Here is a 15901-nt window from a genome sequence, read left to right as displayed (position 1 = left end):
TGCTTCTCCGCAGCCTTGTACACCCTCGTTTTCTTAAAATACCCACTAAATTTAGCCCGATCTCGTTTAAGTTTCAGCTAGAGTTCCCGTTCCCCGATCTTGAGCCTAATCCTATCCATGGCGCGTGCGCAAAGCCGCCGGCAGCCGCAGAGACAAATTCTAATGGTGGATAACAGCGGAGGAATTATTGGTGGAGCCGGGAACTGGGCAAACTCTGGGCACGGGAAGTCGGGACTGTGGGTCTTCGGCCTCGTGCTGATTGTCTGTAAGTAGCTGAGGGCAAAACTTCTTCAAAAACCAAAAGCCAGCACATTAAACAAAGTGAATTGCAGTCGCTGGCGTTGCAGTTGCATTCACGTTTTGTATTACTACTTGAAACTAGTTGCTGGTCACTTACTCGCCGCACCAGCCGGACTTGGATGTTCCGCATTCCTTGGCTAATTTAATGGCGTGAAAATACATGTTCTACGCTAGGGTTAGTCACTGATTAGGCTTGATTATCCGCGATCGTATTTCGCCAGACAGATCCATTGACAAACGGCGCCGGCGCCGCTGCTAGTTGCTTTCAATGAAAGTGAATTGCTGACCACTTGCCATTACTTACTGAAGTTTTTAGGAAGGGTTAATGGCACTAGAAGAAAACATCTCAATTTTGTTTAATATATAAATAAATCTACATATATGTATATAATTAACTGGGCTTTTGTCAAACATTTATCTACAAATATTAAATTATAAGACAATATAAAAAAGGTGTATTTATTAAACTTTTAAAGAAACAAACAACAATGTATAGGATTTATTTTAATATAAATACCTTAAAAGTAGTAAGTAGTAAAAGTAGTTTCAAAAGTTGTAAACTAACGGTTTTCAATTCAATTTACAAGTCTTATTTATAGATCTATATAGATCTTTATAAACTTTGATGAGCAAGTTGTTTCCTAATGAAAACTCTATGCTCTATGCTAAATCTCCAACCAGAAACCCATTCAAACTCCGTTTCGAATTGGATTCCAATTCAAGTGGCGATCAGCCAATGTCTCGATCGTTGCTCTTCACCACGACAGCTTGAAAACTCCCCACACCCACATTGATCGCGCTCTCTCTCTCTCTCTTCGTGCACTTTCCCCTACTTTTCCGACCTTTTTTTCGGATTTCGAAATGCATCTCATAGATATTTCCCCTTCAAAACCGGTGATGTGAGATACTTGTAGTTTCCACTCCAGCTTTTGGGCTCCTCCAGTCGCCAGTCAGTCAACCGTGAGCTGTGACTTTTGACTGGCAGTGGATGGATGTTTTGAGTGACCGAGCACCGAGCAGTAGCCATAAAAGTCAGAAAGCTCCAAACGGGCGCTTTTGTCTAAGCCATAAACTGGTAAAAGACGGCCAAAAAGGATAGGAAACAATTTATTTACGAGGCGGGCCTCTTTCGCTCCCAGCAGGCGGAACAGACAACTATTGATTTTTGGGCCCCGAACGCGGACAACAATTAAACGGAGCTCCCAGCTGTAAAGCACTGTTAATGGCTCACTCTAGCCGGAGTTTTTTTGTTTGTTTCTTAACCTGCTCTTAGCCGGACTCCAGACTCTGGTGCTCCATGGTAGCATGCAAATGATGTCATTTGTTGGCGCAAGGCTCGGCTCCATGCCCCCAAAAGATCCCAGTTTGGGTTGACAGCTGCCGGAGATTGGACGGCATTTGGCAGCTCGGCGAGACATTTATGGCCGGCCAGTCAAAAGTTGGACGCTGCTGTTATAAAGTTGTAAAATTGCTTCCATCAATCGTTTATGATGGCGTTTTCATTTTCGACTTGGTTCTGGGCACTGGGCACTGGGTTCTTGGAGGCTTGGGGGCTATGGGGGTAGCTTTCCGCTTCTTTTTCTAGTCCGTGGAGTCAGGTTAAGCTGTCCAGCTTAACCTTTAGCTGCTCTCTGCGCGTGCCAAAAGGCAACAAACGAGCTTTTTACGAGATGCGGACCTCCTGCCTCCAAACTCTCCTCGTGGGCCACACCAACAAACCCAGCATGGATCCCCCGTACCATGTTGAACTCGGTTCACAGATTTATAACAAAGATATCGGCCCGCAAAGCCGACACGCTGCGTCGTCTCCTCCGAGACTCCGGATACTGTAAGAAATGCAATCTGAAGATGTAGTTCTCGAAAATGATGGGATATGCCATCACAGGGTTGAGCTCTTTCATCGATTATATTTTAAAAACTATATTAAATACAACAGTACTATTTTATGTAGGTTATTTTGCCTTTAGAAAGTTCAATCTTTTAAATTGAAAAGCATCTTTAAAGCTTTCAGGATTATTTTAGGCTTACCAACTTGTCAACTTGAAATAAAACAATATATAATAAGAAAGCTCAAATTTTTCTCAGTGCAGAGACTCCGTCCAGCTTTACCTCATGCTATGAGCTATTAGAGTTCAGCGAAACCAAGTCAGAGTCTGAAGAACCCAAACCCAAACCCAAACCCGCTACAGTCCAGGCAATCCATTAGCAACTGCGTTGTTTTTTTCGCTGCTTTTCCACGAGGTTTTCTGGATGCATTTTCTGCTCTGTGATATTGTGCTTTATTTTTTTTATTTTTTTTACATCGTCGGCATCTAACAAATCGTTCTGTAATTTGATAGCTCAGATGGTTATGACTGTGGCCAGGCAGTTTTTAATGGGGCGGCTTACGGTCCTACAGAGCCAACTCTCGGGAATCGGGACTCGGTTGGTACTATGTATGCTTTTTGCCTAAAAAGAAGCGAAAGACGTCGGCTAAGACAACAACTCTTTTACGCCCCGGAAAAACTGGACCTCAATCGAGTCGCTGGTACATTTCGATGGTTTGGGTTTGGGTTTGGGCCATGGTAATGGTGCTGCCGGTGCGTTGATCGCCTGCCAAATCGCACAAAATATGCTAAAAGGTTTCGCTAGATCAATTTAAAGATTTTTTGTTTAGATAAGCCTTCGTTTATTGGCTAACCAAATGGTTTAGAGCCGGTGCTTTTGCGCGGACGCACGGACCCCGCAAACATGTTACTTAATCTCAAATGGCGCTGGCCGCCACGATACGGATACCCACCCGAAAATCAAGCGGGGCAGCAGCCGGATTGGGGGCCAACATATGTTTCTGCCTCGTATCAGATCCGAGCCAACGGCAATGACAAAGCAAAGCAAAGCCGAGCCGATCCGATCCGAGGTGGAGCCGCAGATTTGGCGGGTGGATATGGAGATGGAGTGGAGTGGAGTCGAGTGTGGCCAACTCAAAGACTAAGGTGCAGCAGGAGGCACAGACTTCCGGAGGCCACTTTGAAATAACTGAGAAAAGAGATTTGGAATTTGGGAGTATGTGCCTCTATGAATTTAGTATTTGTATAAAAGGTATGCTTAATAAACTTAGCTTTTAAATAGTTAGCTTAACTTCGGTAAGAAAAATCCATTGAATATCTCATAAAACCACCTAGAAAATTAAGTAATTTCAAAGTCATAAAACATCTTGTAATGAAGTACATATTTCAAATTAGTTAGGCGAATTTAAGGAGGAGCTTTTTTAACGGAGCGCTGGAGTGTGTGCCTTATGACTAGATGAAATTGACATAAAAGGCCAAGCCCATTGCAGATTGCATAACCAGTTGACCAGCAACCCATTTCCATGTTGATTAATCAGCGGGTTGTGTTTTAGCCGCCAGACTTTTGCCATGTTGCGACAGGGGCACGTCAGTTTAAGCTGGAAGAGATCTCGCGCTCTCCTCGGGCATCCGCGATGATGATGATGATGATGCGGTGTCAGGTCAGCATCAAGAGCTGTCCGTCGCCCCTGGAACAGCGGACAACTGGAAAGCTGGACAGTTGGACAGCCGGACAGTTGGACAGCCGGACAGTTGGACTGCGGAGCAGAAGTTTAAATGTTTACATTTCCCCGTCGCCAGTCGTTGTCACAGAAAAATTAAAACAAGAAGGAAAAAATGCTGGGCTAGCAAAACGAAGACCAAAGTGCCCTATAAATTCCTTTCAACTAATAATACTATAATAGCAAAATAATTAATTGAAAATATTGTAGAAAAATACACAGATAAATACAAATCAATATATTCCACAAAAAAATCATAAAAAGAAATAAATCAATGGAAAAAGCTATTTTCATTGTAATATCCAATGGATATTAAATGTTTTTATCAAAAATTCCATCGAAATGAATTAGTTTTAATCACTTATATAAAAAACCCCACTGCAAGTGTATAAAACAGCGAGTGACGTATGGAAATAAAATCGCGGAAAAGTAGCCAACTTAATTAAATGAAAATATATATTTTTCCAAAGCGATCTTGTTGCGTCCGCCGCGCCTTGTCCCAACGTCCCTGCCCGCGCCGCTTGCTCCTCCTCGTTGGGCTGGTGTCGCCTTGCGTGTCAACTGAACATCATGCGTAGCGCAGAGTCTCCCCCTTTTTGGCGGATTCTCCCCACCACCACCGCAACAGTAAATGAGTAGAAGCCCCCCTCCCGACCGCGGACAATCTCCTCCCCCGGCCAGTGCTTACATGTTACACCAATTTCAGTCTGGAAATCCTTGTCTGGTCTTAATATGATTTAGTAGCCGCATGCATGGCTTGACAAGTGTCCATTTGAATACTCATTGGCTCAACAAGCAGCTAGTTCGCCGACTAAAACTGGCACTGGCACTGGCTCCTTGCTCCATGGATCTAAGATCTTACTCCTTGCCCCACTGGCCAGAGACGCCACCATCATTGATTTGTGTGTAATTTAATGAAATTTACATAATATTTTGTTTTTAATGAGGCCTAAGGTGATGTTTAAATGCTTTGACTTGGCTTAGTCGGTAGCTGGTTGCTTTGCCATTAAGTCCGGTTGTGATGCCGAGTGGCGCCGACTGCTGCCGCATGTTGGACTACCAGTTTTGCATTATTTTTTGGACTTTGCGCCCCCGACCTGCCACAAATTATGCAAATCCTTCGCCCGAAAGCGAGGTATGTGCATGAAAATAAAGAATCCCTTTTAATTGTCTGACAAATTGGCTGCAACTTAATTAAAGGGCGATAAAGTTGGGACCATCCGTTCGGCTTTCCCCGGCTAATTAAGTCACTTTGGCACCGCTATCTGTGCTGCTGGCACACACATATTTCATGATGCTTGACGCCCGGCGTCGACCTGTACAGATTGCACTCGGGAGCGCTGGAGTCCGTCCGAAAAAAGGCTGCTCCAATCAAAAACAGACAAACACCTTTGCAAAATGCACTCGAGCACTGATAACTTGGTAAGACGAACCCATGCCATTGCCCCTTTTTGCTGCCCCGTTAATAAGCGTAGATTATTTATGTTTATTAACCCTTAACATGTTTACATTTTGTAAAACGAGACTCTTAATGTGAACTTTATCAGGGCCGCGGCATTTGCAATTGCTCGGGGTAGGCTGTACATTTCGCTAAAGTGCGCTACTAACCAGGAGTTGGTATAACTATAAGGATTTAGAAGATATATTTAAGTAGTTTAAGTATTTTATACCAAGTTTGGCAAAAATTAAGTGTGCAAACAGAAGCCGGGCGGAAAGTAATAAGTTCTATTGAGCTTATGATTATCAACTATCATCTATCATCTCTCTATCACCAGCTATTATCATCTATGTTATAGATCAAAATAAACAAGATAATGTTATTTAAAGTGATAAAGTAATACTTTAAATATTCGAAAAAAATCGTAATAAACCCGAATTTCGTTACTAAGCCAATAAAAATGATTAAGCCATCAGCTTTCTCTTTCTGCAGGGCATTGGGCAGCCGGAAATGCCCAACCTCAGCCCGGCCGGCGATAAGTGGCAATCGTTGCGCTGCCTTTTCCTGTCAACCACTGGCGAACCGCTCCTCCAACCCAAATGCTATATACACACATGTATATATATATGAACGTATATAAAGAAGAACCTAACCCGATTCCATTGATTTGACGGCGGCGCTCCTCTGCAGATTGTTTTAATGATGCTGCCATCTGGCGGGAGAGGGATTGGGGCATGGGGCATGTGGAATGGGGTTTCTCCACTGGCGCCCGGATTCGAGGATGGTCGGTTAATGCACTTTTTTTTACATGATCATATGCGTTTATCTTTTTGTCCCTCGATGGCGGCCGGTTATCGGCCGGTTTTTGGTGCTTTGGCACTCATTTAATAAGTTTGTTCTGGCTAAGAGATTACATGAACCTGCAGTGTTCAATCGCAATCATATTTTTTTTTGAATTTCTTCCTTTTTTTCTGCTTTTGTTTTGCCAAAGGACGGTTGGATGCATCCAATCTGCAGTCCTGCCATGCCATATACCTACCATATCTGTCGCAGAGTTTTCCTTTTTGAGTTGGGTATTCGTGTTTTGCGTTCTTCATTGGCGACTCTTGGGGTAAAGTGTCGACTGGCGAGTATCGTGTGACATATCGAGTGTGAAGTGTCAATTTGAATTTATTGATAACGCACTGAGGTCGTCTCACTTTGGCTCCGCCAGCCGGCGACGGATGGGTCTGCATTTTATTTCTGGTCCAAGGAGGAGGGAAGCCAATTACAGGCGCATAAATTGCGCCACCAAGTGCTTGGCCATTTGCGGCTGGAATTTATGAAACGCTGATTTTCGCCATCCATTGCCATTGCCATGGCCATTGCAATCAGCTGAAAAGCTCCGGGGGAGAACCGGAGGTGAACCAAACGGACTTGGCCATAAAAGTGTCCTCGTCGCGCGCTCATCATCCACTCAACTCTCATTTTGGCTTGCAAATTGTTATTTATCACGGGGAGCTCTATAAATTCCAGCATGCAACAATTTCATATTTCGCTTATTGCGAATGGTGCTTCGCATCTAATCAATTTTCGTATGTCTAAATCAATGATTAAGAATGTCCACGATCTGGAAATGGCGAAATCTTTACTAAAATAAGAGGGATCTCTGCTCTGAGATTTGTCTTTGCTCGTTTTTAAGAGTATTCATTCGGGTTACACTACTAAAAATTCTTATTTTATGTTAAGAAGTTAAATGGATAATAAATATTCAGATACTATATCTTTATATTCTATATATTTCTGTGATTTAAATGAAACCAAGGAACACTTAGCATGTTAAGTTTAGTTTCCTGCTGATAAATTCCCGCTCTTAAATTTTTATGATATTTTTATAATATTTAGAAATGTTTAATACACTTTATAAAATGAGCAAATGGTTACTTATCAATATATATTATTAACCATTAAAGCCTGCTTATAAAATAATTTTGGTTGAAAAAGGGAAGTGATATCCAAAAGGTATGCTTATATAAACTTAATCCTCTGCATAAAAATTGGTATCTATTGTTTGAATGATATCCATTGTATGTATGGAATGTTCTTTATATAAATTAATAAATTTCAAATATTTTCGCAGTGCATATTGACAATTCGATGCGGCTGCGACGACAGGAAACATCTTGTAAAACTAGCTAAAGGTACATGTTGTGAACATGAAAGGGCTCGGTCAGCTCGATCTGGTAAGCATGGAGCAGTGGACATGGCTCTTATCGTCGCCGGCCGGGCCAACAATGAAAGCTACAACATTATAATGGACAGGCCAAAAGCGCTCCAATACCAATACCAAAACCACAAACCAAAACTAAATCCAAAAACAAATCCCCACAGCTGCGGGGCAACGCCACACGCGCGACGATCGATGATCCCTTTTTCGTCTTTTGCGTTTTCCTGCTCCTGCGACCTCCACTTTGGACACGCCGCTGCACCAGCCCCGATAAATAAAAGCGGCGCTGGCTCCAAGACCCCACATCCCAGATCCCCAGAAGATCAGGCCCAGTCAGATCCGAGTCGGGTCCAACTTCAACTTCAACTCCGACTGCAATTCCAAGTCGAGGCGAGTGCCAGGCGACAATGAAACGTCTATTTTCCCCACATATCCAGACACTGCGATCTGGACGAACTGGAGGACTGGCGGACTGGCGGCCTGGAGGACGGGCTAATGTACACACGAATGTGTTGCAATTGTCACGCCAAGTGAAGTTACAAATTTATGAATGCCAAAAAGGCGGCGGCCCTCCTCCCTTTTTCCACTCCATTCACGGCAAAGTCTTGCGCTGGGCGTCTTTATATATATATATATGTATATATATTTTCAAGCATCTCTGGGATCTGCGCTGCGAGTATCTGTGAGGTTGACTTGGCACACGGCACGCGGCAATACAAAAACCCATAAATATGTTAAGAGTCAAAGTCAAAAGTTTGGTGGTGCTGTGCGGTCTGAAGCTGCAAAAATCCAGAGAGACACGTATCCGACTTTCTCATTAAGGAGAAGAGTTCAATTCGATTCGATGGGCAGGTCAGGGTCCTCAAGGCATGCAGGTAACTAAGTTCCTGGAAGGTGAGTTTAAGCCTCGCAGGGCGTGGATAAACTTAAAATCATGCTAACTACTCAATACGAATTTTTATGTGCTTAGAATGACTGTACCATAAAATGCTATTACTTTTTTATTATTAACCTTTTTCATAACAACAATTAAAGCAGCGATTTGAAGCTGATTTATGACTAAATTAGTGGCACAAAGTTGTAGCTAGCTTTTTGCAAGAATTTGACTCGTGGAGATTATACAGATTTGTTTTTATATTAGTATTACCAATTATTTGTAGCCTAATAAAAAGTTTATAGATGATTGGCAACCCAATCTGCGACTAATTTTATTTCCTTTTCCTGGTAATTGCTTTCACCATCATCTGAGAACCATCTAAACTACAATCCAACAGCTTCCCCCTCCACTTAGCTTAATAGCCAATTTAAATGAGATAATGTCTGCGGCGAGGGGCAAGCAATGTGAATGCCCCCAATTGTAATTAAATCGCAATAAGCTGCATAAATATTTTTCGCTGTTCTGGCAGCAGCCAACCTTTTTAGCCAGGCCCAGCGCCAAAGACCACGCTCCTTGGGTACGGTATTCCGCAACCAAGAGCACTCACACTTTCTGAGATTCACGAGGGCTGGCGCGGAGGATCTGGCGAGGAGGACCCATCAATGGATTGCACAGCTCGGCTGAGACAGCGTTTCCAATGATTTATTGAATTTAAATCACTTGTATTGGCAACAGTCCCGCTGTGAGTTTGTGACATTTTCGTAAACGAAAAATGTCAGTTACGATTTTTTATCGACCACAAACTCGGATGTGCTGGTAGTATCCGTTCTGCCCAGAGTTTCCCAGTGCTGGAGACCCAGAAATGCTGGCCCTAGGATCTCTATGGTAATCTTGGTAATGACGTTACGGTACATGGCGATCATAAAACCAGCTTAAACTACTGTAAAATATAGTTCAGTCTCATTTGGAGTTATAAATTCCGACTGGGGGCCATTAAATTACGGCACGCAACACGACAGCTGAAAACCATCAACGGGGAGCCTTAACCGCTAATAAAGTTATTAACTCGCATCAAACTTTGGCTTGTTAAACTCCCATTAAAATTCAAAATATATCAGCAGACGCGGCAAGAGAGCAAATCAATAAATGCATATAAATGTTTTCGGGGGAGAATGTTACATTCGATTCCAGTACATGGCGATCGTTCGACATCGTTCATTAATTAGAAAGCGAGCTTGGGGATTGGAGCTTGGAGCTCTTCGCTTGGAGCCACAGGCTCGATGTTCCCCCAATTAGAAATCGACCAAAATGACTTCATTAGAAAACTATAACAGCCTTGTTAACATTGTCTCCAAACATGCGGGTTCAGAAAGCCCAGCTCACGAACAACTTTGGCTCTAATGATGCTAAGCCTTTTCCGCATTTTATTCTGTGTTTTAAGTAGTATTTAATTATTTTATGGACGGTACAATTTTGGGTCTGTCATAAAGATCAGACCTGGGTTCATTCCAAGCCTCATTATCGCAGCTAAGCGTTCGTTGGACATTCCGTAAGAGACGACCTCATAAATTTTCATGGCTCGTGGAAATGTTGGGAAATCAAACATATTTATATGACAAGCAAATCACTTAGCCAACGGCTTGACTCGAAACTCCAGGCCATCCAAAGCAACACCTTCTATCCAAGTGGTCGTCTAACCACCAGGCAATTGAATTCAATTGGCTTTCGATGCCGCCGCACGACTTGAGCTAAGAAAAAATCAATTTTTATGATCAATCTCACTTGGCGTGCCTCGAAATTGGCAAATTAGCCCGCAAAATTGCCGCAAACAATCTCCAAAGGTTTTCATTTTCTTACCCCACCCATATAATATATTAGATGGCAATTTATTTTAGTTTAAACCTGAAAAAAAAAACAAAAAATGCAAATTGGAATAAAAATTAAAAGGCCAAAGAAGACTAAATGGGGGAAAATATTTTCGATCCGATTTTATCGCATTTTTTATTTGTGGCTTTATCTCTTTATCTCGATCGCAGTGTCGGCATCTCCAGGCGACAAAGTGAAAGATTTCTACCAAAACAAAAAAAAAAAAGACGCCCAGAGGCATACGAATATCTAATTAATCGAAAACCTCTCGATCCCCAAAAATTTCGACCTAATGACTTGCTTTGACACTTTGGCTTTGTCTTAGAGAAGAAACCCTTGTGCAGCAGCCATAAATTCAACGGCAATTATGTCAGTTTATTTGGAGCAAAGCATATGTTAATTTATGTAGCTCCAACGATATAATGAATCCAATAGTCGCGATGCCAGATGCATGAGGCGGAATATGGGCAGTTCACAATTAGATGCTGATTTCGGTATGTAAACAGCAGGTGTTAACAAAGCCAAACACAAGAAGAGCCGGCCACCAGTTGGTTCATAAATGTTTCGTTAATAATGCATTCAAACATTCATTTAACAAAAGCGGTTCAGCTAAAACATTCGTAATTTTCAAATGGAACACAGCATGTTTCAAATGACAAATATGTGAAGATGAAAGAATCAACGAAAGAATTTAGAATGACCAAGTCAGTTTCTCATTAGGTAGTTTGTATTTCTGTTTAATCAGTAACTATCTTGAAAGTTGATAAAATGTTGGTTAAGTGTCAGAAATAATCTGTACAATATGAAAATTTTAAATGTATTGCAAACTAAACTAAATGAAGTTCCAGAAAAGCTACTATTTCCTAGATCGCACACTAGCGCCACCTAGCGGATCCCATCTCCTTGGAATTAACATTTTTAAAAGAGAATCATGATGATCTTGTGTGGCTAATTTGAGTGCTCATTAATTCAACCAGTGACTGCTAATGATGCACCCTCAATCATTTACACGATTTACAAGCCATAAACATGTGCGAAATTTTGAAGGGGACAGCCACCCTTTTTTTTTCCATGTGGCATATTCTTTTGTTGCCACCCAAGCACTTGTCAGCAATGGCGCCAAGTGGAAAAGACGATGGGGATTGGGATGCCCCTCAATGTGGCGTGCCACAACTGGGTGACTTATTAGCAATCTAATTAAGTTGTTCCAAATGAAATGTGACGCATGTACAGCATGTCATTTATTTGCCAAGATTAAGTTGGATTTAAAAACAATGTAATAAAGCAAAAGGGGTAACAAATCTATAGATATTTTTTAAAAATGTAAGGAAATAATTATCACAATACAAGCATTCCTAATATATGACTTTTCTAGTTAGTAACTAATAAAATCAATTTATAAAGTTGTATTTTTTAAATATATTCCTTGGCATTTATAGAGTTTAAAATCCAAATTATTAAACAAATTAAATTACTTATTTCCCACCGCTCTGTGGACAGGTTTATGGTTCTCCATTGGTTCACCGCCATCGTCGTCCTTCACACTTGGCCATCATAAATTATCCTCGTAATGAGACTCAACAGGCGCCGCCATGGATGCCGCTTCCGATGCCCCTTTTGCTACCCATTACCCACAACGCATTCGAATTGCATTTAAAATACATTTAAAAAAGAGCTGGCCCATTTATCATTTTGGTTTATTTATCGCAAGTCTTTCAATCCTTTCCACCCAACTTGCTGCGGACTACTGCTTTTTGTATGCAGCATCCCGATGAATAATTGCCACCATCTAGGCGGAATGTTATCAGCGGCATAATTAAATAACGCCAGGAGGTAGTCAGTCCTACGAATCCCCCATGCACTCAGTTATGGCCAACACCTTTGGTCAACTGTGATCGCCGATCACATTATTAGATTATGATATATATATATATATATATATATATATATATATATATATAGATGTTCATCTAATTGCCATGAGCCGGCAATATTTTCTGCTCACTCACGGCATTTATCTACATAGTATATATATATATATAAATAAATAACCAAATTCATAAGCGAGTCAAAACAAAAATCAATTAAAGCGAACGCTATAATCGATCAATGGCAATGGCTGAGACCGAGAAAGAGAGAGTGCCAGATAGTGATCACCTGGTCGAGATCGTTCCATACCATATCTGCTTGGCTGTTCCACCTGATCTCGCAGGGAATAATGTTGGAAAAACGAGTTGGGCGAAAGATCGAGCAACTTCCAATTAAACGTCACGCTAAATGAAGCGTAAAATTGCCCGTTGCTGCCGGTCTTGAATGTGCTTTTTTTCTTTTTTTTAAACACACTCCAGTCGAACCGAGAAGAATGTGCGATCCTCTTCTGCAAATGTGACAGTGTAATAAAAAATCAATTTCACAATAAATATCTCTTCTTTCCGCAGCGATCCGATCAGCGCAGGCAAACCAGAATATCTTATCACAAGCAGGCATCGCGGAGCGTGAAGTGGTACTTAGGATGAGGATCTGGAGATCTGGGGATCTGGGGATGTGCGGATCCGGAGATCGGTAGATCGGGAGATCGGTAGATCGCGAGCTGAGAGTCGGGCATCGAAAAGATTGGAGGGACAAATGAAAAGTGTGGTAGCCCAACTGTCAGCGATTGATGTAGCAGCCCTTTATCATTATCGCATCTGGCCCGAGGGCAGGTACCAGACATTGACAGAAAACCGAGAATCAGCAATCCCAGAATCGAGTATCGGGAATCAGGGGGAATCGAGTCGAGTATCGGGAATCGCCGCGTGTCCCGCTCAGGACAAATGCCTAAGCAGCCCGTCAGCGTCGGAGAGTCTGGCCCAGATCCGCAAAGCGGATTCGCCGTGCACTGGAAAAAAATACTAGCTCTTTTTGCCATTCAAAGCGTTTAAAGTGATGGTGATTGCTAGCCTTTTTAATAAGTCTATTTTGCCTGAAAAATAACATACATACATACCAAACTTTGGAATAACTTGCTATATTGTTTAAGCGAATGTACTAACATATAATTTAAGCTGAATTAAACCCATTTGAGCAGCTTTTGTAAGTTTTAAAATATTTCTAAAACTGTAATCATCCATGTATTACTTTGTATCTATGCCTATAAGTCCTTTCAAATATTTTCCAAGTGCAGACATACCGAAAATAAATGCTCTGCAGCATGTCGCAATCCCTGTCTGCTGTCTGTTATCTTAAAAACCTTGTTGTCGTCTTAATTATTGCGTTAATGAGTTTTCTGTTTGCTCTTCTTTCCTCCGACCAACCCGTTCTGCCGCACAACCATACAGCATCTCGTGCTATTATCAATCAATCGGCGATCGACGATCGTCGATGGTCGATGGTCGATGGTCGATGGTTGGCTGGATCCGAAAGTCTGTGGCAGGAATACCCGGCTGATCATATGCGGCGATAAGCGGCCAATCTACAATATGTTTGTATAATAAATAGTGTGAGTGCTATCGCCTTGCACTGATATTTATTAAGAAGCGACGATAAGCGATCTTACGTAGCATGCCGCAGTAAAAAAGACGGAGGAATGCGATCTTAAGGACCGACAGGATACGAAATTCCAGTAGTGGGGGTCACAGCTTATGGATTTCCATGTCGCAAGATTCCCCCCAGCCCACATTTCCCACATTTAATTAGCATGTTCAATTATACTCGTATATATCCACAGATCAAGCAACACAATGGATCAATAAACAAATTATCTGGGTGTGCGTGTTCCATTTCAATGCCTCGACTCTGAATTTAACTTTGATTAATTGTGGGAGCCAAGAGTTCCCACTGCGCAAGGGTTCTCATTTCTCCCCCATTCCTTGTCGACGATCTCGGTGTGGTTTTCCAACTCGACCAAGAATTGGTAAATTGGTAAGGTACTCAGGCGTGTAGTTTTCTCGATGAAGGAGTGAAAAATTAATGATTTGTTGATTTATGAATTGGATCGGGAGGTCAAGTCAAGTGTACAATGATAAACGAAGGCGAAAACATAAAGTATCCAGAGTGAGGAGGACAGGGGGTTGTGTTCGCTGTCTGTGGGGTCTCTTGGGAATTTTGTGGGTGAGTAATTGAAACCGATCATGGAGAACTGGGAAAAGAGCACAGTAGATGGGTTCTGCATGATTGCCTACTAAAAACAAAATCAGGCTTTTCATTTCAAAACCAAATTTTCGAGTTGTAACCCCAAAACAGGTGACTAAGTGATCGCCAAGACTTCAAAAGACCATTTAAGAAACTGTCCATCTAATGAGCTGAAACGAATACCCTAGTTAAGACATTCAGAAGCAAAACAATCAAAGCACCATGGAATTAAAATCTCAGATCGATAGTTGGGACATTCAGAAGCAAAACAATTTGCAGTAAAACAGCACTAAAATATATATCATCCCATCAGTGGATAGCTCCAAAAAGCACACAATAGATATCCGCTCTTTGAAGAGCCAACACAATACACTTCATCTGGAGTCCATTTGGGCTGTGGACTCCACTTTATGACCGAGGAACATTTGTGACTAAATGCAGGTGGGAAATGTGGAGCTACCACCTCGCAGGTTGGCTGCATTCTTATGCAAATCGCATTTGGGGCTGCCAACAAAGGAGATCTCATGATCATAGTCCACATTTTGTTGGCCGATTGTTAGCCGCTTATTGTTTGGCCAGTTTATGGAACGCCAATTTACGACTGCTAAGAAGGAAACGTGTCGAATGACACAAAGTGCTACCAAACATTAAGGTAGCAAAAGGAAAACCATTAAATCCGTATCTGAGAACATGTTAATTTCTCAATTGTTTACTTTGGCCATTTATCCAGTGGCCACTCCCCTCAATTAGTTTTCACTTTTATGCAGAGTGCAGTGAACATAATTGCAACAACTTATGGAAACACACAACAAACATGCTGCAAAACAAACTCAAATGCAACCAAATAAAATCACCAAGCCATTCAAATTGATTACAAAACCAAGACATGCGAACACACTCTGAGCCTCGGAGGATGAATCCTGTCCAGGTCTTCTGATAAACATGACTTGGCGAAAAGTTTTGTTCAGTTTGTTTGGACTGATGCTTGTTTTTATTGTTTAGCTCGTTATCAAGTCAAAATAATCAGCAGTCGACTGTGGATCTGCGGCACTAATAATTGTCATTGTTAAAGGCGAGCCAAGCTCACAGAAGCCAGCCAAGTTCAAGTCCACATGGCAAATGTGCCCCATCATGTCGGGCCATCCAGGTGCCATCCAGCTTCCACGGGTCCCCCTTAAAAAGTGAAGCTCCTCATCATCGCCACCGAAACAGGAACAAAATCAGAATCTCCCGAGGCAAAAGCTCCACCAGACGCTACGAACAATGCAACATGATTCGCGAATTATAAACACCACGCGCTGATGCAAAGCAATCGGGAATGGGAACTACGAATAAAGAATACCCTAGATAGGATCGAACTAAAAATTACTCCAGGAAGTATACACTTCTAGGTTTAACTTCTTAGGAATCGTAATGGGAATACTCATTGCTTATGACCCTTAGTACAACTATCGTACAAATTGTTGGTAGTTTCTAGGAAGTTAAGAGTTTCTAGATAAGTTAAGAAGTTGTGCCTGCTTCTAGATTCATTTTACTAATACTTAATAGCGAATGCCA

Source organism: Drosophila sechellia, chromosome 3R (assembly GCF_004382195.2).
Source record: "Drosophila sechellia strain sech25 chromosome 3R, ASM438219v1, whole genome shotgun sequence".
Classification (NCBI taxonomy): domain Eukaryota; kingdom Metazoa; phylum Arthropoda; class Insecta; order Diptera; family Drosophilidae; genus Drosophila; species Drosophila sechellia.
Note: the sequence above shows the minus strand (reverse complement) of the source record.